Genomic DNA, 21,599 nt, shown 5'->3' with positions numbered 1-21,599 from the left:
GGGGGCTGGCAGGCAGCGCCAGAGCGGAGACTGCACCGCAGGGGAAAGGTGTCCACAGCCGGAGAACTGCTCACTGCTCTTGATCTCGCAGTTATTGTTTTATTGTTGTTGTGTTTTGTTTCCCTTGTTACATATATATAAATATATCTCAGTAAAGAACTGTTATTGCTACCCCCATATCTTCCCCTGAGAACCTTTTAATTTCAAAATCATAGTAAAGTGAAGGGAGGTGGGAGTTATACTCTCCTTTTTAGAAGAGTTCTCTGTCTCCTTTAGGAAATGCCTGTCTTTCAAACCAAGACAGCATCCCATTCAAAAATCTAAAGTTTGGGTCACTGATGGTGTGATTTTGTTCTCGGGGTTACCTTACACTTAAATATCCAGAGACAGACAATCCATTGCCTTCTAGACAGAGGGACAGAGACAGAACAGGCACATGGTACTGAGACATGGAACAGGCACTGTCCCGTCTCTGATGGAAGGCAGAGACTTTGAAAGTAAACAAACTGACCCTTCATGAGGCCTGCACATAAGGACAGTTTACATTTCCTTCAGGAAAAAATCCCTCGTTTTCTGTCCTCATTTAGCAGTTAGCTTTTTTACTGATAAAAGTTTTTTAGCAGTAGATAATTAAGTGGAATACTCTTACAGAAGAATAACCTATACCTTCCTACCCAAGCATTACAGATCTTATATACCTTTTCAGTATGATAGATAATTAAACATTGCAAGTAGCCAAGAACAATTTACAATGGTAATTAAAAGGCAAAACTAAAGTAAGCCATTTGATATTAGAGCAAAGGCACTACAAAGAGTCTTAATGTGAACATACTCCTAGGAAAAATTGCTCAGCACTTCACTAGGATCTGTCAAGCTCCTCAGTTAATAGCTCATCATTTGTTGTGTCTTGTCCATTGTGCAGCTTTCTTCCTTCACATTTTCGGCAAAATCTGAAAGAGAAGGCAGGGTTTTAAAGAAAAATACCAAAACCTTTGAGTATTTGTCCATCTTGGGTTTCAGACTGGAGCTGTTTCTCTGTTGATAGGGATGTTTCTACTTCTCTTTCTCTCCCTTTCACCTCAGACTGACATGAAAATAAGTAGTGGTCAAACTCTCTGAGATGGTGAGTAGCACAGTTGCTCAGTGCTCTCAAAGAAGGGATAGTGCTTGACCTGTCTGGCACAGGCAGCTTCTTCTACCAAGCACAGACTCAAATGGAAGTTGCCTGGGGAAGAAAGCACATTGGGAAGAAAATACTTTCTTGTCAAGGCATTGATTGCCCTATTCAACTCCCACACTTGTTTTCCCTGACTTGTAAAATGGGTGTTATACAACTACAGGCTTCCAGTCTGGAAGTCCCTGAATGAGCTGCTGCTGAGATTCTTTGCTTGAAAGGCACAAACAACAATTATTATTGAGCTATTGCTATCCGCAGACCCTTCCTTCACCAAGAAGTTAAGAGTAAAGCAAGGGCAAGGATGAGCTGGCAGGCTATCAGCAGCTAGCAGCTAGCTGGCAGCTAGCTAGCAATAACAAGTAACAAAAGCAGTAGTTTTGCTCTTCAGGCAAAACAAAACTTCAGGTGACACCTCTCGAACCAGCGGGTTGCCTGGCAAGTGCTGGTGGAGTTCCACCATTTGACATCTCACCAGGCCAGCAGCCCATGTGTGATATTGATGAAGGAGGCTGCATGGGAGCAGCGTCCTTGCCTTGACTTCAGCCAACAAGCTGCTCAAGAATTTTGCCAGGGGCACTGCAATTCAGTCTGTTGAACTGGCCACAATCCCTGTCTCTAAACCAGTTCCAAGATGACCTTGATCAGTCACTCAGTTTCTGCATGCCTTTTGGTTCACATATTGCTTACTTGAGCTTGAATTGTGAAGTCTTTGCTACACCATTTTTAGGCCTGAAGCAGTTTGTGTGGGACAGTAAAAATGAAATTCATATTTCAGCCTGGACAAGACCTCTTGGCTTTGCTAGTTGTAGGGTATATCTACACTGCATGCACTTTGCAGGGTGTCTCAGAGTCCCGACTTCCTCACTGTCCAAAGCATGAGCACTGCTGCTTCTCTCCATGGCACACACCTCTTTTTAATAAAGTTTAAACATCGCATAAAGTAATATACTAAATTACATAAAGCTGCTTTTCAGGGGGTAGCTGGTGAAGCTTCAAAGATCCACCAAAAGCCAAATTTGCTGCATTTAAAACAGGAAAACGCAGGTCTTATTTTCAGCTAAAATTGTTACGTTTCCATTTACCATTTACTTAAGCATAAGTATGTAAGGCACTATCAATTCTGACACTACAACCTAAAATTATTTAAGGTACCAGTTAAAAAAGCAGCAAAACAAGAAGGAGAACTCTATTTTTAAATATTTCTTTCCCTTCTGTGCTGGGTTTAGGGATAATTGATTGCTAAGTGATCCCTCCTTGTCTTTGTCTTGGCATACAAGATTTTTTTTTTATTTTATTTTCCCCTTCTTTCCTCTTGCAATGGAAGAGTGAGAGAGTGTCTTTGTGGGCATCCGACAGCCAGCCAAGTCTAACTCCCCACATCTCCAATTTTATTTCTTCACAAAACCATTAATGTTTATTTGATTGATTTTTCGATCTATCCATAAATGTTCAAGTTCATTCACAGTAAATCAGTTTCAGTGTTACAACTTAACTAAAGAAACAGAATTAGTAGAAAATAATGCTGCTTCTGTTGAACTTATTCCTTTTAACAATCATAAATTCTATGATAGGAATATTAAGTTATTAAAAGGGGAATAGAGCTAAGCTCACCTAAGAAAGCTAACCATATTCACATATATTATACAATATTTAACTTGTTCCCTTCCACCACAGTGACTTCAGGGATATACAGTCTGTTAAATGCACATTTAAGCTTACTGTGGGCTGTAAGTGGTCCTGTACCTGTACATAAACCACTCCTACTGCATGTCCCACAGACATGCAACAGAACACACAAATGAAGATCAAAACCAAATTGAAATCAATGGCATTATCAAGGTATGCAGCTTATGTAAATATGCTGATGTACCTGGTATTCCTTGCAAGTTTTGCTTGACTAAATACGTTTGTATAGAGCTGGTGAGAGTCAATAATTTCTGTGTTTTTTCCATCGTAAATCCCATATTGTCAAACTGACCTTTCCAACATGGTAACAAGCACAATGTTATGCACAGAATTAAGCAGAGCTAATGACACCTTGATACATTCTGCAGTGCAGCTACACAGGACAGAGTTATTGCCAGGAGGTCTGGCCTGGGGAGCAAACATCCTGCAGCTCAAGAAGGAAATTAGAAAAATTTATTTCAGTGTACAGCTTCATAAAGCAGAGCAGTAAAAATATAAGAGACATCCCCATCTGAGGAACAGTTCTCAGTGTTCTAAAATTTCTTTCTGATGATCTGTATCCCCTGTAAAAGGGCAGTTCCTGAACAGCAAGACTTAGAGAACTGTCCAGGTCCGTGCCAAGACACGGACAGGTACATCCCTCCTTTAGCCCTCCCTATTTTTGAAAGGCCCACAGTCTTCTCTGGCATGATTCTTGATATAGAAAATGCTAGGCAAGACCACAACAACTTCCAGCCTCTGCATTTGAGATTTCATACAAAGATTTTCTCACAGTGAAATTTGAGAATCCAACACTCATGGTACAATCCAGTTATCACTGTCATGAAGGGAGAGGGGGATCTCAGTGTTGGATGGTAAACCAAGGACACAGTTGCCCGTAGTTTATAAGAGCAGATCTGACACACTTTCACTCCCTTGTCCCATGAGACAAATAATCCTTACACATGGATACAGACAGTCCCCATAATTATACAGTAAAAAAACAAGGTTCTTTAAAAAACCAGAACTCTTCTTATTGCCAATTCCCATTGTCCAACTAAAGGATTGATTGCTCTGATTTCAGAACTGTCTGAAGATGTGACTAACATCTCATCCTCTCTGTAAACAAGAGGAAAAAAGTCCCTGATTGCTACACTTTTGAAGTTGGTACTGTACCTTTCAGAAGTTTTAGTTTTGATTAATTCATATTTATTTCAAGAACTCACTTAAAGAAAATTATTTCAAAATTGCACCGATGACATTACTGTAAAACTGAAGGCTCAGAGAAAATGTTTGTGGGGATTCAAATGTTTATTCCAGGGCTCAGAGAACCAGATAAGATGGCTCTGAGCCAGACAAGTTCTAAATAAGCCTTGAGTAAAAATTCATTCTGGTCATAATTTAAGATCACTATAGCAACATAATCACACTTGCCAAGTATGCAACATTATAAAATTACAACAGACTTTGAAAAAAGAATAAAATCTCTTTTCTAGCCATTTTTTAAAATAGATTAAAACTGTATTATGAAGATGGCAACAGTCATTCAGGATCAAGATCTTATTTTATTCTGGATGGTTAAGAAAAAGCTATGTCATATGTTTATTAATTTTACAGCAGGTGTCTCCTGGAATATGGAAACAGAGTCTTCTAAGAGATCCATGAAATTTTGCATCTCAGAAACAGATGGTACAGTAAAGGGAAAATTAAATGAATGATGCAAGGAGTCTGTGGAAAGTCCACTGTGCAGTGGGAGAGAAGACTGAGAAGTAAGGTATGCTAAGGCACATCCTTTCCCACACACTTTCAGACATTTGTGCTCAGAGGGAAGGTATACGTTTTGCACAAGAGCAAAAATTACACATTTGCTCTGAATTCAGTACAGTTCATCTCAATACAGAGCTGATACACCAGATAGAGCAGCAACCTTGACCTCTGCTCTGTGATGTACACCACCCAACATCTGAGCTACAAATTAAGCTGCTCAGCTCATATCTTCCCTGTAATTTAAGCACAGATGAGTTCCTGGAGAAAGAACTACAAACAGTTCAGCCATGTCCTTATTTTTTTTTTGACAGCAGCAAAGATCCATGTTCCTCAGTGGGAGCACAGTTAGGAGGATCCCCTGCACACAAGGCAATGCAGACTTCATGTTAAATGTAATACCCTAACTGGGGCTGGCACACTCAGCTTCCTTGCATAGGAATTCTACTGGTTTTATGTAACAGCATTACTGCAGCCTTGCAGGCATCTATATCCACTAAACACATCTACCTGGCCTACTGCCAAACCCAAGGATAATCTGGAACCAATGTCAGATTTGAGAAAATTCTGCAGACTCAACCACACCTGCGATCAGGATTTAAAGGTGTACAGGTACATACTTGTATTTACAGAAATTTTGGAGAGTTCTTAATCTGGGAAGCTCAAATGAAGAGGAGGGGGTCCCAAGTTCTCTTCTCTTCTTTCTCTTCTCTTCTCTTCTCTTCTCTTCTCTTCTCTTCTCTTCTCTTCTCTTCTCTTCTCTTCTCTTCTCTTCTCTTCTCTTCTCTTCTCTTCTCTTCTCTTCCTATTCTCTTCAAAAAATTCACTCTCTGACAGCCACAGAGCAGCATAAAACAGCCAGGTAATTTTGTACACTGTACAAAATGTACCTTCCACTGCACAATTCTTACCTTCCATCCCATTTTCTCTGCCACACCAATGGCATGGTGCATACAACAGTCTATGGCAGCTCTCAGACCAGCCTTTCTCTCATAGAATAAGGGGCTGGGAGGGAAAGGCTGGATGAGGCACAGATTACTCTTTGCAATGTCACTTGCTCCTGCAGGGCAGTGAAGTGAGGGAAGTGACTTGAGAAAGCTGCAGATAAGATGCAGGGACCCTTCCAGCGTGTTTTCAGCATTGCTTCTAAGAAAGGGAGAAATCAAAATGCCTCTTCCTCCCATCCCATTGATGTCTTGTAGCAACAGGCATACCTGGATTTAAGAGAAGCCATTCAAATCTTCCTGACCCATAGAGTATCTGAAGAGGCTTTACAGAAGGGCTCAAGAGGGGCTTTTACAGGAGCTCCAGAGGACATATAGTGACAGGACAAGGTGGAAGGGCTTTAAACTAAGAGATATTAGGTTTAGATTAGAGGTTAGGAAGAAATTCGTTACTCTAAGGGTGGTTGGACATTGAACAGATTGCTCAGAGAGCCTGGATACTCCCTATTCTTGTAGGTGCTCAAGGCTGAGTTACATGGAGGCTCTGAGTAACCCAGATTAGTGGAAGGTGTCCCTGCCCATAGTGAGGGGATTGGAACTACACGATTTTTAAGGTCTCTTGCGACTCTAACCATGCTATGATTCTAGGATTTTATGATATATCTTACTCTCCATGGGTTTTCTTAATCCTGCAATCTGGAGATAATTGCCCTGTAGTCAGCCTGAACACCACTGTCTAAATCCAGCCATCCTGCATGTTCTTTAAATTATGCTTCATTTTTAACTCAAAGACCTTTGATTAAGCAGTGTTAATTACTCTGAATATCAAGATCGTTCAAGGTGTATTTAGTCAACCCTCCTTCACACTCTTAAGTATGCTCACTGGAATTTGTCTCTTAACACCAGCACTAAAACTATGCGATTCCTGTGCTCTACAGTGCAGAGTGCACCTGAACATCTGCAGTTATAAGAGACATTGATTCAGCATCCATCATTACCCTGATTTGTCTTCCATGTTGAAAGGGCTCTTTCACTTCCCTCAACACTCACAGCTTAGGGGAACTGCTGGGATGCCTTGGAATCAGGTGGAATCATTCCCTAAGAACTTCTATTTTACTACTATTCTCTCTCATGTTTTTGTAAGGAGCAATGGGTAGAAACAAGAAAGAAGGAAGAGAGATTTCTTATTAGGATCTCCCCAAGACTGATAATTATGTCAATAACTTCCTTGTTATTCAACAAGGGAATAGTTAGTCTGATCTTCCCATAGGCTGACTCCCTCATGCTACAGATCTCTACTTGAAAGCTTTTCCCATGAACATCTTCCTCTCAGCCTCATTAGAAGACAGCTGGTCTGCCCCATTCAGCTGCATGAGGCACAGAGCAGCGCTTGCTTTATCAAACTTCAACGCATTCAACCAACAGCCAGCTGCTCACCTGATCTTGCTGCGAGTGGAATCCTGGAGAGAAGCAGCAACTAGCTGCTCTCCACATGAAGAACAGTCATGTTTGCATGCAGTTTTGGGTGCCACAGTATGAGAAAGGCATTAAGCCGTTGAAGAGCATCCAAAGGAGGGACAGGGAGGGTGAAGGGCCTTGAGGTGAAGCCCTGTGAGGAAAAGTTGAGGTCACTTGGTCTGTTCAGCCTGGAGGAGACTGAGGGGAGACCTCACTGCAGCTACAACTTCCATGTGAGGCAAAGAAGACAGGCAGGAATTGATCTCTGCTCTGTGGTGATAGTGACAGGACCCAAGGAAATGGCCTGAAATTATATCAGGGAAGGTTTAGGTTGGGTATTAAGAAAATTATCTTCCCCCAGTGGGTAACTGGGCACTGGAAAAGGCTCCCCAGGGCAGTGGTCACAGCACCAAGCTTGACAGAGTTCAGGAAGCTTTTCAACAACATTCTCAGGCACATGGTGTGACTCTTGGGGATGGTGCTGTGCAGGGCCAGGAGCTGAACTAGATGATCCTGTGGATCCCTTCCAGCACAGCATATTCTGTGATTCTGTTTTGATCAAAATATATGCTCTTGGAGATGCAGTTGTTCTGATCTAGCCATTTTTCTACGTGAGACCTGGTAGGACCCTGAGGATGTTCCAGTATGTGGTTGCATACAAAATGCGAAAAAATAAAATCATTTTACTATTAAACTTAAAGACCTGGCTAATATGAATTGCATTAAACGGCTCAGCTCTGCCACTTGAAGTGATACACATTTAAACTTTCTTCATGGGGGACCTGAGAACTTTAAGCAGGATATTGAATAAGGCTCTCAACCGGTATTATCAGTACAATTTTATGGACATTAACAGACTAGATGACCCAAATAAATCTCTTTGTAGTGAAGTGTCTACTTCCTCTACCTCCTGGTTGTATTCATATACTGATGAACATTTCTTTGCTGTCCTACAAAAGAAAACAAAAAACGACAAGTTTTATTTAGCAGAAAATATTTCAAAAATATTCTTCTTCTTGCCTGGTTGTATTCTCTCATTCTCAGAAATCGGTACTCAAGCAAGTCAATTGCACTGTCCTCTTAAATATGACTAATTTCAAAATCACTAAATTGGTGACAACTGCTTTGTACAGTCAGATATTTGGAAATGACCATCATGAAATTTTGTCCAACATGGACAATTTCTGTATGTATCCATAGTCAAAAGATAGATTACCTACTGTGAAAACTCCCTCATTTTTCTGCACATGGGCTGAAATATTTATGTTTTACTAGGAAGCATATTGAAAATAGGACAAGTTATCAAGGAGAACATTAAAAATTCAGTAGACTGCTTCTTCTGCTGATGCACTTTTTTGTTCTCCATTCAGAAATACAGAAAGCACAGAAACTGTGTTATATTTGGGCAACTAGTTTTGGACATCCTGAGTAGCCTCAACAGCAACAGCACAAAGTCTTGGAGATATTATGAAAACGGAGGCAGAAGCAGGACTCTTAGGCAGTACTTCAGAGTAGTTGGATATGCTGCAACACACCCATGGTCTTGTGTTGGACCACGTCATATCCTTCATGGCAAATCCAACACGATGCAGGCCCACCAAGATCCAAGGTTTCATGAAAGACAGAGAGGGGAGTGGAAGACTGCAATGGCTCCTGTTGGCATTTCTGAACAAGATAGCTTAGTATCACTAAGTTCAAGTGTACACTTGAACAAGATTGGCACGAGCAATATTCTTAAATGTCTGTTTGTTCCACATTGACTAGTGTATAGTGGATGATGCCTGCATATTTATTTTATATAATTCAGGATATTAGCTCTGAGTAACAAACACTTTGCAGTCAAGAAACCTCTGATTTTTAATGCAAGTACTGTTGTTTGCCTGCACATCTGTCTCCATTGAACTATATCTCTCTTTTCTCCTCTCAAAGAAATGACTATCAATCAAAAGACAAGGAGGAACTTCACAACAGAGAAGGAAAAAAGTTTTAAACATTGAGCTTTTCCTTCATTTCATCTCACTGTTTACAGAAACTGCCTGACTTAGCACTGGTGTCAGCCACACCCCAGATGGACCTCAGGGAAGAATAGATGTTTAAATAATATGACCAAATGGACTGCATGCTGATAAGAGAGGATGGGAATATGCAAGCAATTTGCACATATGGATTTCAAAGTGCTAACAGACTGAAATGAGAGCAGGGAGGCAAAAGAAGCCATTTTACCAGTTCTAAAATAAAGACAGTACTCTCCCAGCTCAGGAGGAAAAGGATGCTGGTAATGTGTTTGTAGATCCAATGTGTCTCCTACAGCAAAGTTTATCCCTTCTGTCAATATCCCAAAAGTTAGAGACATTCAGGTGCTACAATGACCCTGAATGGATATTTTAGCTGGGTCAGCTGTGATACCACAGATCGTTGTAAGGGATATCAGCATGCCTCCCTCAGCAGAATGAGAGTCAAAGGATCTGTTAACTATGCTACTAGCAAAAATCAGAGTCATCTCCTCTGTTAATGGCCTTGTTACATTTTTGACATCAAGACTGTGCTTCCTCAGGAACTAATTCTGGCACACACATACCTGGACCAGAACAAAACTGTGGATTCTGCTGGTGCCTCCTCTGGTTGATGTTATCACATCCTTTAAGCCTGCAAATTCTCTGAAGGACCCAGTGATATGGACATGACAGATGGGTAGCAGTAGTAATCTACCATCTCCTTGCAGCATTTTACATGCTTGCATGTACAACCCATACTTGAAACCAGCTCGTTACTCTGCAGTGGCCAGAGACCTATTTTGGGCCTGATAGTTTCTTCCAGCCTCAGGGCCAGCAGGTTTGTGTATCCATCTTTCATTTTGGCATAGCCTGTTATCTCGGCATGTCAGCAGCTCACTGCGGTGTTTCGCAGAGCACAGGCACATCAAGTGTCACACGCAGGCAGCAGGGTGGCACTGAGAGCAGGCCCACACAGGGCAAGAGTGGAGACATTGGTGCCTCTGGACAAAGCCCTCTTCTCCCGCCTGCAAAAGCCTGGACTCTCTGATCTGTTTCTTGCAGTAAGGACTCAGTCTTTTTACAGTCTTTCGAGCAGAGGAACCACAAAACAACATCCTGTAGCTCCACTGGTGATGGCCTATCTAGCCTAGTAACCATCCTCTAGTGAGCTGTGGATTTCATGGAAAAGATGGAGCTCAACAGCAGATAGAAATCCATGCATAGCGCTATTCAAAGTTGGGCTACAGACCACCTGAAAATTAAAGTCACTGCAAAGAGAGGACTGGCAGATTACACTCTGTGCAATTACAGAACAAAAGAGCCACTGCATTTTATTGGTCAAGGTTGTGTCAATAGGGGTTGATGGAAGTTGTTGACTCTTTCAGTCTCTGAGGCTGCCACAAGTTACAAAGTTTGAGAAAAGCTTTTTACTCTGTTGTTCAGCACTGGCATTAACTAAAGTGTTGGTTTTGTCAAGGAATTATGTACCACTATGTATGTCTTTTTCATCACCACTGTTTTGTGAACTGCTAAAAGAAGTAGGCTTTTTCTGTTGCTATTAAATGTGTTATTTTTCTGTCAAAATTCATGATTCATGATTCAGGTGTAATTTTGATGACACAATGATGGTCCGTTTTGAACTTCATGTACCGTTCTTCTCACCACAGCTATAATTCTATTAAATCAAGTACAGAGTGATTATTCTGCAAATAACAAGAGATATCCGAGATGAAAATTGCTCTTCAATACAAAATTTTTTTTTTATTTACAGAAAGGAAAAACTGTCAAATATATTATTCAAATTTTTAATATTGCATTATTTTCAGTGCAATGTCGAGAATATCAACGACCCTGTAGAGCATGATTAACTCTGTTAAAGCTTATTAATGTCATTGCAGAAATCTTGGTTAATCAGTTCCCAGAAAAAAATTTCCCTTAGTGAAAATATTTTAATAAACACAATTTTTAACACACAGAAATGGCTCTTGCTACTTTCAGTAATGGTTCATGTCTAAATGGTGTTTGTTACACCTCATTGAGTGGCTTGTGGGCTTGTCCTGAGATGTCCAGAATGGAGCTGGTTTGTACATTAAGTGAAGATAGCCAAGCAGAGTTGAAAGGAGCAGCTCACCTTCAAATGTGTTTTTCAAGCCAGATCTATACCTCTGACCATGCCTCTAGCCCAAAGGTTTGGCTCATTAACTTCTCTTTTTTTCTAGTCAAGGATCAGATCTCCCTCACCAGGAAGGATAGGCTGGCATTCAGAGGCACGTGCTGCACAAAGTCCTGGTAGTGTGCCCTCGCAACAGTCCCACGCTTTCCTGGAAGGATCTGCAGTGCCGAGAGGACAAATCACTGGTCAGTTGTCAGTCAGCTTCCAACGGGGTACAGGCTTCAGCTGCTAAATGACCCTCAGCTTTATCCTGCCTGCCCAAATAGGAGTCCATTGACCATGAGATCACTGTGCAGGAGGGATTTGACACAGGCCTGCTGCAGCCAAAAGCAAAACTTCAGCCAGGAGAACAACCCCTGAATTCCCTTCCCTACTGAGTGATGCATTGCTAGGACCAGCCACAACATGGCCTCTGTCCTACTTCCTTGTAGCAAACAGAGCAAGACAGAAAGTCCTACCTGGCATATCACAGTGGCCACAGATGAGAAAAGAATCTAGGATGCTGATCTGCACATGCACATGCTTCTATTGTACCTTCAGGGCAACAAAACAGAAGTTAGTTGTGGATATCCCACTGACTCAATTCTCCAGTAATAGAGAGTGCACAAAGATTTATTTTCTGGTGCTGAGGAAAGGAGCACAAAACTGATTATGCTGTGCTCTGGGAAATAGTACAATGGTAGACATGATCAGTTCTACTCCATTGACCTCACACAAAAGTAGACATCTTTGCAGTGACATTAATTTTCAGGTGGTTCATTGGCTTGCTGAATCCAAAGAAGAAGATATATCTGAAGAATTTTTTTAAAAGGCAGAAGCCTGATCTTTAAAATAAGTTTTTCTGTAAACTGTGGAGTCTCTCTGCATAAGAGGAGCATAAACTGTCCTCCCCTGTTGTAGATTAGGTACAGTTTCACACAGGAAAATTGCTCTACAGAGTTGAACAACATACCCACTTTAGCTTGTTGCACGCTTTAAATATAGATAACACTCTAAGCACCATTAAAACCAGGCTTTATTTGTCAAGTCAGAGTTTCTTTAACAGAGATTGTGATGGACAATGAAATCCCAGAAAGTTCAAGCTGACCATTTAAATTCTGTACTGCTTTAAATCTTACACATATTACCCAGGGAAAAAAAAAAGGGGGGGGTTTGGAGACATAAATTATTCAGTTATTGTTCAACTTTAATTCATTGTCAATTAACACTTTCTTTCTTGTATTCATAATAAAAATGGCCGCAGAAATGCAGAACCTATCCACAGGAGAAGTTTTCAACTCCTTTACTATAGTCCTGCATAAAGCAAGCTGTTAATAATACAAAGTTTTAAATTAAAAAAAAAAGTTTTAAATCTCACCAGATGAAAATGCAGGTAGGTGTTATTACAGTGTTTATAAGACTGAGGTTCTCCTTGTAAAAGGTATATGTTTCTTATAACAATTCATGACCATTTGCTCTAATATCTTAACAAAACTAAATTCTGTAATTGAGGCAACCACTGTGGGACCACATTGTTTGCCCTTCACAGGCAGAGAAAGGATTCCTGTTATTTTCAGCAAAATGTTAAAGAATTCCTTTTAAAGGTAATTGCAAAGTGAGCAGAAGTAAAGTGGTTGGGAGGATCTGGGAATAAATTGACAGAGTCCACAGGTACCAAAGAGAGTGACTTGAACCTCAATTATGAGCAAAAATAGCGGACCAGTCAGGAGGAGAATTTCAAAGACACAATCAATAGTGAGTCTGGAGTTTTAGACTGTATTGATTTTTTGATACATTCAAAGTTTGCCCTTGCTAAGCAGGATGCCTAGCCTATGGGAAAACTGAGGAACAGGTGGGTCTTCATCCTGCCCCTCTTTTCTCATTGTGGTGACCCAGCAATAAACTCCAAAGCTGTCTCTTCACACCAAGGTCTCAGAAAAAGCTGTAATTGCTGACCCAAGAATCAACACTTTCAAACTTACTGCTTCAATCATCTACAGGTAACTATTGACCATATTTTGGAAACACAGTACTAGAAGTTCTTGAAAGTGATTGAATTGGAAACCTGAGTCTGTTCTCCTGATCTCTCTACTACAGTTACCTGCTTGCACAGATATATCAACCAAAGAGAGGATGTGACTTCAGTGTCCTTCTCAAGACCAGTCAAGGCAGCTGGATTTTGTACCATGCAATTACAGACAGTAAGGTTTCTTAGAGGTTACTCAATTCTTGTTTTGATGGAAAATTCCAATCAGGACTTGCAGGCACTTCTTCAAAAATTCTTTCTTGAAATCTAGTACATTTATTGGAAAAAAATAGCATTTTCACACACATTACCTCTGAAATTTCTTCTTTGAACTGGTCCATTTACATGAGCACACTAGTTAGCAGTAAACAAAATAGATCATAAGGAAGCTTGAGGTTCTTATTCACCAACAGTTTGAGGACTACTTTTTTAATCGCTGCTTCAGCTGGGCTGGAGACTAGCTGTAAACTCAATAGAGCACTAGCCAGAGTTCTAGAAGGGAAAAATGCCATAGACCTCAGTTTTAGGCATATAGAGGCATTTGCAGCCTGCAAAACCAGGCAGTTCTCAGCTACACTGCCCTAGGAACAAGGGCATAGGGCAAGGGCATAAGGCCCCATCTGCCCATTGTGCTCTACTCTGCTGCTGCCACATCAGGTAAAATTAGCCTGGGATGCTCTACCATCTCTCAACATTTAATCAAGATTATAAACCCTTATTATAAACCCTTATTTCTTGTTGAATATGCCTCAGGTGTAGTCTCCAGCCTTGATCTTCTCTTAGGCTGAGATGGAGAGCAAGAACAAACTTCTTGCAGAAATCAAGACTGACATTTTGAATAAGACATTGACAAGAAAGATTTTTTTCCTTCATCCTCTGCTCTCCCTTTCATCTACTCCCTTGACTCATCACCTATTACTAACAGTACGTTGTATTTACATTTTCTCACTTGGAGGAAAGTAAAAATATGTGCGTTTAAACTTCCTTATAGATTTGGCTGTTCATCATAAGAACACTGCTATGTTTTCATTGCTGTCCAATAAATATTTTATGCTTTTCTGACCGAGCAAGCAGTTTTCCAGAGCACACTGTAGGCAATGCTAGTCAATTTTGCAAAGCTGTGAAACATCTGGTATGGCTGTAACATGTTGGCAGTGCTATCCATGCTACTCAGCTCTCAATGAAGCTTTTTTTATTTTTCCTCTGTGTGCCAAATTGGAGTTGCTGTGAGCTTTGGGAAGACTGAAGCTTTCCCTAGAAGGTCATGAAATGAGTCAAAAGGCCTGAATGAATCTTTGTATTACATGGATCACATGTTTAGTAGTCTCACTGAATACATTTTCACATCCAGAAAAAAAAGTAAGGATGACATTTTGGTGATTCTATTAGACATAGAAGTGATTTTGCTTGGATTCAGTCTCACCTGTAGTCCTCCCTTCTTCCTAAATAGATCCCATTCCTCCCTGGCCGAAAGAATACATACAAGTTAATCTCTGTGATACATCTAAAGACATACCTCTTCTGTCATGTCTGAGGCACTTTGCCTCTTACGATCTTATGATCCCTGTGCTTCACACAGCCAGACCGCACACAGGCGGCACTGTGGTTTCTCACTTGCATTCCAAGTTTCTGCATCAACTGAGAGCTAAGTATATGGGCAGCAACATCCAGTCACAGAACAGGAGAAAGTATGAGACTTTGCAAAGCGTTTAGAGACGGTGTCTTCTTGGTTTCCTGTGACAGTGTCACCGTTTGGTGTCAGAAAAAAAGGCTTTTTTTCAGACCTCTTGGGAGCCTACCTAATCTTTCCACAGCTCAAAGCCTGAAAACATAAAAACATCCCAGGCTTTCAGCAACATGAGGAGCCAAAAGATAGCAGCCTTGTCAGCTTCAACAATGTCACACCTGAGAAAGACGACAAAGGCCGGCTCTGCAAAGAATAGCAGAGATTCATGAAGTCTTTTGCTCTTTCCAGTTTACCACCAAGCATATTGGGCAGAGAGAGAACATATAACAAAAACAATTTCTTTAAGTACCACCTCTGCTAATACCTGATGTTTCCAAGACAGTAATGTCTGCTACTACACAACTCAGTACTGAATAACATAGGCTTAAAAAGGAGGAAAAGCATAGGGACAAACATCGTCACTGTCTTGCCCATTACAACCTGGTAGGGAAAAGCCTATCTTATTAATCCAGCGAGCTTCTACTCCTTCATATTTCCCTGTTCTCTGTCATTCTCTGTCTAGTAACATACAGGTGTTTTCAGTGCTGCTGGAGTAGCCAAGACAGATAAGAGATGAAAGGAGGACCATGTGTCTCTTACTGTCTATTCAGTAAGACAAAAGTTAGGAATGGCGCATGGCACCTGATCCCAACTGCCCTTACATCCTTGATTTGCTGTGGCCTGTGACTTTGACTTTGTTTCTATCATTTCATCAGGCAAATGAATTAATTTCTCCCACTCTGAAGAAAGGTTGGGATGTGGCAATGTGATTTCCTTGAGGAAAGGTTGTAGTTCAGACTTAAATTTTAAAGTCATCTCTGCATCCACCTACTTCTTGTGCTTCAGTAAGGTCACTGCCCTCAAACTGCACAGCACTCAGCCTCTCAGCCAGACTCCAGACAAAGGAGCAAAAATCCCCAATACCAAGCACCACGCATTTTATCCTACTCTTCCAGAGCCTTAGCTATATCCTAGGCAACAAAAATTAATCTGCAGTAAAGATTATGTCCCGGCATTCTGCTCTGCTTTACGGCCAATTTCCACCCAGGCAGTTTCCATTAACGCTGATCTGCTGCCTACATGGGTGCTTGCTGCCCATCCAACAAGCTTGGATATAAGCAGGCCAGCCTCCACTGTCAAACATGTGTCCAGGTTCTCCTCTGCTCACTCTGAGTCTGTTCACACCAGTACCAGGACCATGGCACTCATAACCTCTGTGCCCCAAGTCACTAACAGCCACCACACAGAAAATTACAGACTAAAAGCACAGTCTTTAGAAATAAATCCTTGGGCTTTTCCCAAATGCTTCTCACCTGCTTCTTATCAGGCCCAAGCCTAAACCGTCAACAGGCTCTAAGACTGCCCCAGTCCTGTTATAAATCTCTCTCCATGCCATAGAGGTGCTTTCGGTGTTCCTAATATTTATTAGCTATCACCAGAGCACAACCTTTATTCATAGGACCCCAGCCAAAGGTGTAGTTACAACCAACTCTAAAAGGATACTGGGAGTTTCGTTTAGTTCTCTCCCCTACCTTTAGATTTACTAACACACGGTTTCAGCCTTCATACCTGCATGGTAGCGTGTTCCTATGGAGTCAAAGCAAAGGAGGAAATTAGATGTTAAACCATCAATACCCACAGATTAGCTTAACTTCAATTCAGATGCTAAGCAATGACATTTTAGGCTGAAAAAATTAATCCATGGGCATTTCCTAAAGACATGACATTGTTTTCTAGCTTAAGAAAATTGCATTAACACTTATTTGCAAGGTGTAGAAGACTGCTAACATGAGCATGTTGTGAATTCAGTTGCCAAGACAAAGGAACAAATATAAGAAAATAGGTCTGCAAGTATGAAATTTAGTACAAGTACGTGTGGAATTTATGGACAGATCTCCTACAACATAAAATCCTTTTACAAATTTGAGCTGGACTCACACTGTTCTTCGTATTTTAAAGCAGACTTTTCCAAAGCCTTTTCTTAAACTCTAGTTTGCATTTAATCTTGAAGGGTACCTCTTTATTCCCGAAAAAAATTTAAATAGCTACCATGGGCAATTCAGTCTGAATTTTTAACTCCCATTTTATTTATCAAAAAGTAAAATGCTTTGGAAATGTGAAACACTTACCTGGATTTGTCTCACCCAGCAATTCTGTTTCCATTTCCTCATCATTTTACTCAGCTGGAGCTTTCAATTTTCTTCTGTGGACATAAAAGATCACTCTGCTTCCTGCAGCTACCTGTATTGACTATTGTTTGCTGGTAGGCAGAAAAACAGAGGGCAGTCAGAAAAAACAGGTTCCCCCTCATCAATCTAACCACACAAGGCTTAGCTCCATTTAATTCCAGAAAGGAATTATGTGTTTCCAACAATTGCGTAAATAACAGAAAGCTGCAAGGTAAGAGCCACATCTTCTGCACTGTTCTTGCAGGGATAATTCAGCAGGAAGTGGATATTCCTTCTATCATTTCTAGCAGGAAAAGGAGGCTCACTGGTAGAGCTCAGTGCAGATATGGAGCAATCCCCAGATCACGCCTCAAACCACAAGGCTTTAATGTTGATGAGGATGAGGGCAGTCCTCATACTTCCTAAAACCTCAAAGGATATTGGCTTTTTGGAGTTAGTAAAGGAGAAGGATCCGCCTCCAGTCGCTGGGTGTAATAAATTAGTTAAATGTACAGTAAGGGGATTTAATGGAAGATTAGCTGTAAAAACAAAGTCACATGTTTGTCTTAAAGAAAGAAATATCTAAAGAAGGGGTAAATATTTGTCTTTTTGTATCTCTCTTCCTCTGTCTAGGTTTTTTTCTTACATAAATGAGCACTATGTACACAAAATACTTTCTGAATAATGTTTACAAACCACAACTGCGTAGAGATAGGAGAGGTAGAAATGACAAGATCAGTCAGTCAGCATCACAGGTTTTTGCTTCTGATGGCGCACAGCATGACCAGCATCTGCTTACAAAATCTGCAGCTCTTCACCGGGTCACCTCTGAATGACATGTGGCATCAGAGCATCAAGCAGGATTAGATGTGACTGGATTGTCTCCATTTTCCCACCCCTACTCAGTGTTTTAGTGAAGGAGTTTGACATAAAGGCACACGTAGTAAATGACTAACAGGGTGTGAAGCAGTAGAAACACCCAGTTAAGGTAGGCTTCCTTCTGTGGTAAACTTCCTCATCTACCTTTAAAAAGGGTGATTGACTACCTTCAGTGCAGCTACAGGAGCATGAAATAGCATTAATCTTTCCATGACTGATTGTCTTCATTCTCACAGCTGTTTTGCCATTATGAAACAGATAATGAGATTCTTTAAGAGGAATACATAGCATTGAAAAGAGTACGAATTTGTTTTTGTGTCAATGGAAAACAGGGTAAAAGAACATTTCTTGTAGCATATTACTTTGCATGTATTGAGTTGAGTTTATCCAAATAAAACCATCTTGAAATGTTGCTTTAATTTCTTGAAATTATTTTTTTTTCCAAGTGGTTATAAAGAGAAACATGACATTATATAAAACTGTATGAAATGTAGAGATTAAAAAATCCCTCCCACCAGAAAGTAGATTATTTGAAACTGTTCTCATCTTCTATAAATATGGCTAATTCTTTTGCAGTCTTTTTTGTCTATAAATCTCAAAGAACATCTATAAGCATGAGACCCTATTCTTAGCCAGGTGACATTTGTCAACTCATTGAATGTAGTGCAGTAACTTCACAGCAGAGTGACAGCCGCAGGAATTTACTAAATTGTCCACTTAAAGAACAGTAAGTATCTTATCATCTGCTGTCCTGATTGAGGCATCATCAGCACCTCTCCCTGGTAAGAAGTAATTTATCAAGATCTAAGCCATCAATGGAAAAAACACAGTGCAAACATCTGAGTGCTGAGGAGCACCTATCCAAATGTCTCTTAAAGCTTTAACTAAATGTTTTATACAGCGGAGGTCTCTCCCCACAAAATACACCACATGAGTTTAGACATTCTCTGCACAAAAAATCTTCTTTAGGTCATTTTTCCTGCTAATTATTTCCAGCAATTATGTAAATACATAGGGACACAGATATAAAAAGAATCTCATGTGATGTCAGCTTCCCATATATTTAGAGATTCAATTCTAATCTAAGGAAGGAGAGGTAAACAAGTAGTTCAGCAAAAACCACCAAGGGATCATCAAGTATAATATACCAAATATAATGAACACAGCACAACACAGTTGAGGCAGCTATATGTTTGAAAATACAAGCCATCCAAATGGAAAACATCAGGTATTTAAATTCTCTTTAGCTACCTTTGCTTCTGTTTTTCTCTGTTAAATCTTTGGATGGAGCTTTAACAAAAAAAGGGTTTAATCAGACTGTTTCTGATGTAGGGAGTAGGTTGAAGTAATGATAGCAGATTGGAAAGATGTCTTCTGTTGCCTAGCATTGTTGTGCCAAATATAGACACCATGTGTTACATTCCAGCTCAAGTGATCCCAAGCATCTTCTTCCATAAAGTCCCTTTTGCTTTGGAAGGCAACACCTAAACACACAGCCAACTGAGAGAGAATAGCATTTCAATTCCACTGAATATAGTGAAACTGCTTACCTAAATCATTCTTCTGTGAAAGAAGTCTGTTGAGAAAAGGAGGTGTACATGGTATTTGGAAGTTTAAAAAAAAAATTAAGTATTTTTGGTTTTCAAAGAAAAAAACCTTTCTTTATTTTTAAAAGCCAGAAATAAAATATCACTTCATTTTTCTCTCAAATATAAAATAAATAACAGCTTGGTAATAAGCTCTCAGAGGATGAAAACATTTGCACTGAAATGTTTACTAGCATAGGGAGTGAAATTTTCATTTAACTGATAATACAGGATCAGTATGTTCCTGGAAAGTTCAAAGAACATAACAGTCAAGCAAGAAGTGGTAGTTTGTTTCTGAACTTGTAGAGAAGCATTCACACATATAAACAAGCTTAGAAAAATACTGGAGGCTGTCTGTCCCTCAGTAACTGTTCCCTGATTTTGAATAACTCCAGGTCCATACTCACACTAACATCAGTCTGTACGCAATCTTCAAAGAGTAAAATGCTTTTGTTATTCAAAATAGAGTGCAACAGAACATGAAACATTGTTTTTTCTTTAATAGTCCACAAGACAGATTGCCAGTTATCGACCCATAGCAGGTTTTTACAGATGGCTTTGATACTTTTCGGTGCAAAAGATATTTTATGGTACATTCTTAAAACTGACATCTCTTTCTTTTCTTGGTTTGTATCTAATTGACAAAGCCCAGATAATGAGCATGATTGTGGTGAGAAAAAATCTAAATTAATAGGAGGAGGCTTGGGCAGGCTTAATACAATACTTGTAAACATTTACAGAGACTCATTTTTGATGGAACAAAGTTCAGATCAACTCCCTGGTAACTTCTGGGGTGGAAGAGAAGAGGGAGAGAAGGCAAAACCAAAACCGAGATCCCCTCATAAGTGAAAACACATTAAAACAAACAAAAAAAGCTTGTTTTAAAAATGCTTACAGAGTCCTCATTTGATGCACAAATCCAAATTCAGAATCCTCCCAAGCTATTCCAAAATGGAGTTGATTCTTCCACCGCCATCTGGTCTACAACGAGTCAATCACAGCATCAGAAAACTTTGCATGTTTTATATCTACCTTGTAACAGAAACATCTCTCTGGCTTGTTACACCTGAAAATTAGGGTGCAATTTGTGTCTCTAAAAAAAATTTAAGTTTTAGTTCCCAGGCAGCATAAATCAATAAAAGCATTCATGCCAACCTGTTGATTTATTCCCCACCGAATAGCTGATCCTTAACTTCTACCTCTGTCATATGCAGCAGAACAGAGAAGCCAAAATATCCTAAACATGCTCATATCCTTTCCATGACTGGCTTTTGGTGCAACAATATAGACAAGTGCAGAACAAATACAGCCCTGTTACTCCAGACTTTTCCAAATGCAGCCACAGAGATCAGAGGATATACTGTTGCTTTGTTAAGAGCTAATCACATCCTCTTACCATTGAAGGAGGCAATAGCTGATAAGATTCCTGCATCACAGGAAGCATCCTCTTGAGTCAGGTACGTGGGATACTCCGGTTACCACAAGACTCCAGCATTGTTCCTGTGCTTCTGTCTGACTCTACACGGCATTAGCCTGGGCTCCAGGAGGCTGCAGGGCAATCCTGTCCTGCTGGTGACCTCACAGGAGTCACTTATTCTGTGCTGCTATTTTGCCTCAGTGGCACGGCAATAAAGGATTCCCCTTTTTTGCAAATTGTTTTTAGATTTAGAGGCATGGAATTCCATTCATAAGGGCATAAGGATTATTCTCATTCATACAATGGGCTTGGCTTCTGAAGCAGTAAACAAGCTTCACAGACAAGGTAAAGACATTTCCTGCTCTCTTTCAATTCTCCTTCTGGTGTGTTTTATCTAGTAATTGCAAAAATAAAAATGGGGAATAAGCCTACAAGGTACTCTTTTTTATGTTTAATCATAATTATGACAAGAAAAGTTAGATTCTACCTGGAAAAGGGATACAGAAACATCTCTTTTAACTACAAGGATGAAACTTCAAAATTCTATTTCTGTAGTTAAAAGTTGGAACATTTTTCAGGATGAGATCAGGATCAGGATCTAGGGCATTAAAACGGCACGCACTCCTGATTTCCCATTCATGCA

At 40.2% G+C, this 21,599-nt stretch overlaps 1 long non-coding RNA gene across 1 annotated transcript; it reads right to left on the bottom strand.

Moving 5' to 3' along the window:
* Positions 1 to 118: 118 nt before the first annotated feature.
* LOC148219788 (uncharacterized) lies at positions 119 to 21,076 on the bottom strand. Its single transcript, XR_015799279.1, has 3 exons — positions 20,936 to 21,076; positions 17,036 to 17,166; positions 119 to 950 (listed from the first exon to the last, which is right to left on the bottom strand). It is a non-coding gene; the product is annotated as an uncharacterized LOC148219788 (long non-coding RNA).
* Positions 21,077 to 21,599: the final 523 nt, after the last annotated feature.

Source organism: Sturnus vulgaris, chromosome Z (assembly GCF_052056855.1).
Source record: "Sturnus vulgaris isolate bStuVul1 chromosome Z, bStuVul1.hap1, whole genome shotgun sequence".
Lineage (NCBI taxonomy): Eukaryota > Metazoa > Chordata > Aves > Passeriformes > Sturnidae > Sturnus > Sturnus vulgaris.
This window is presented reverse-complemented; position numbering and strand designations above follow the sequence as displayed.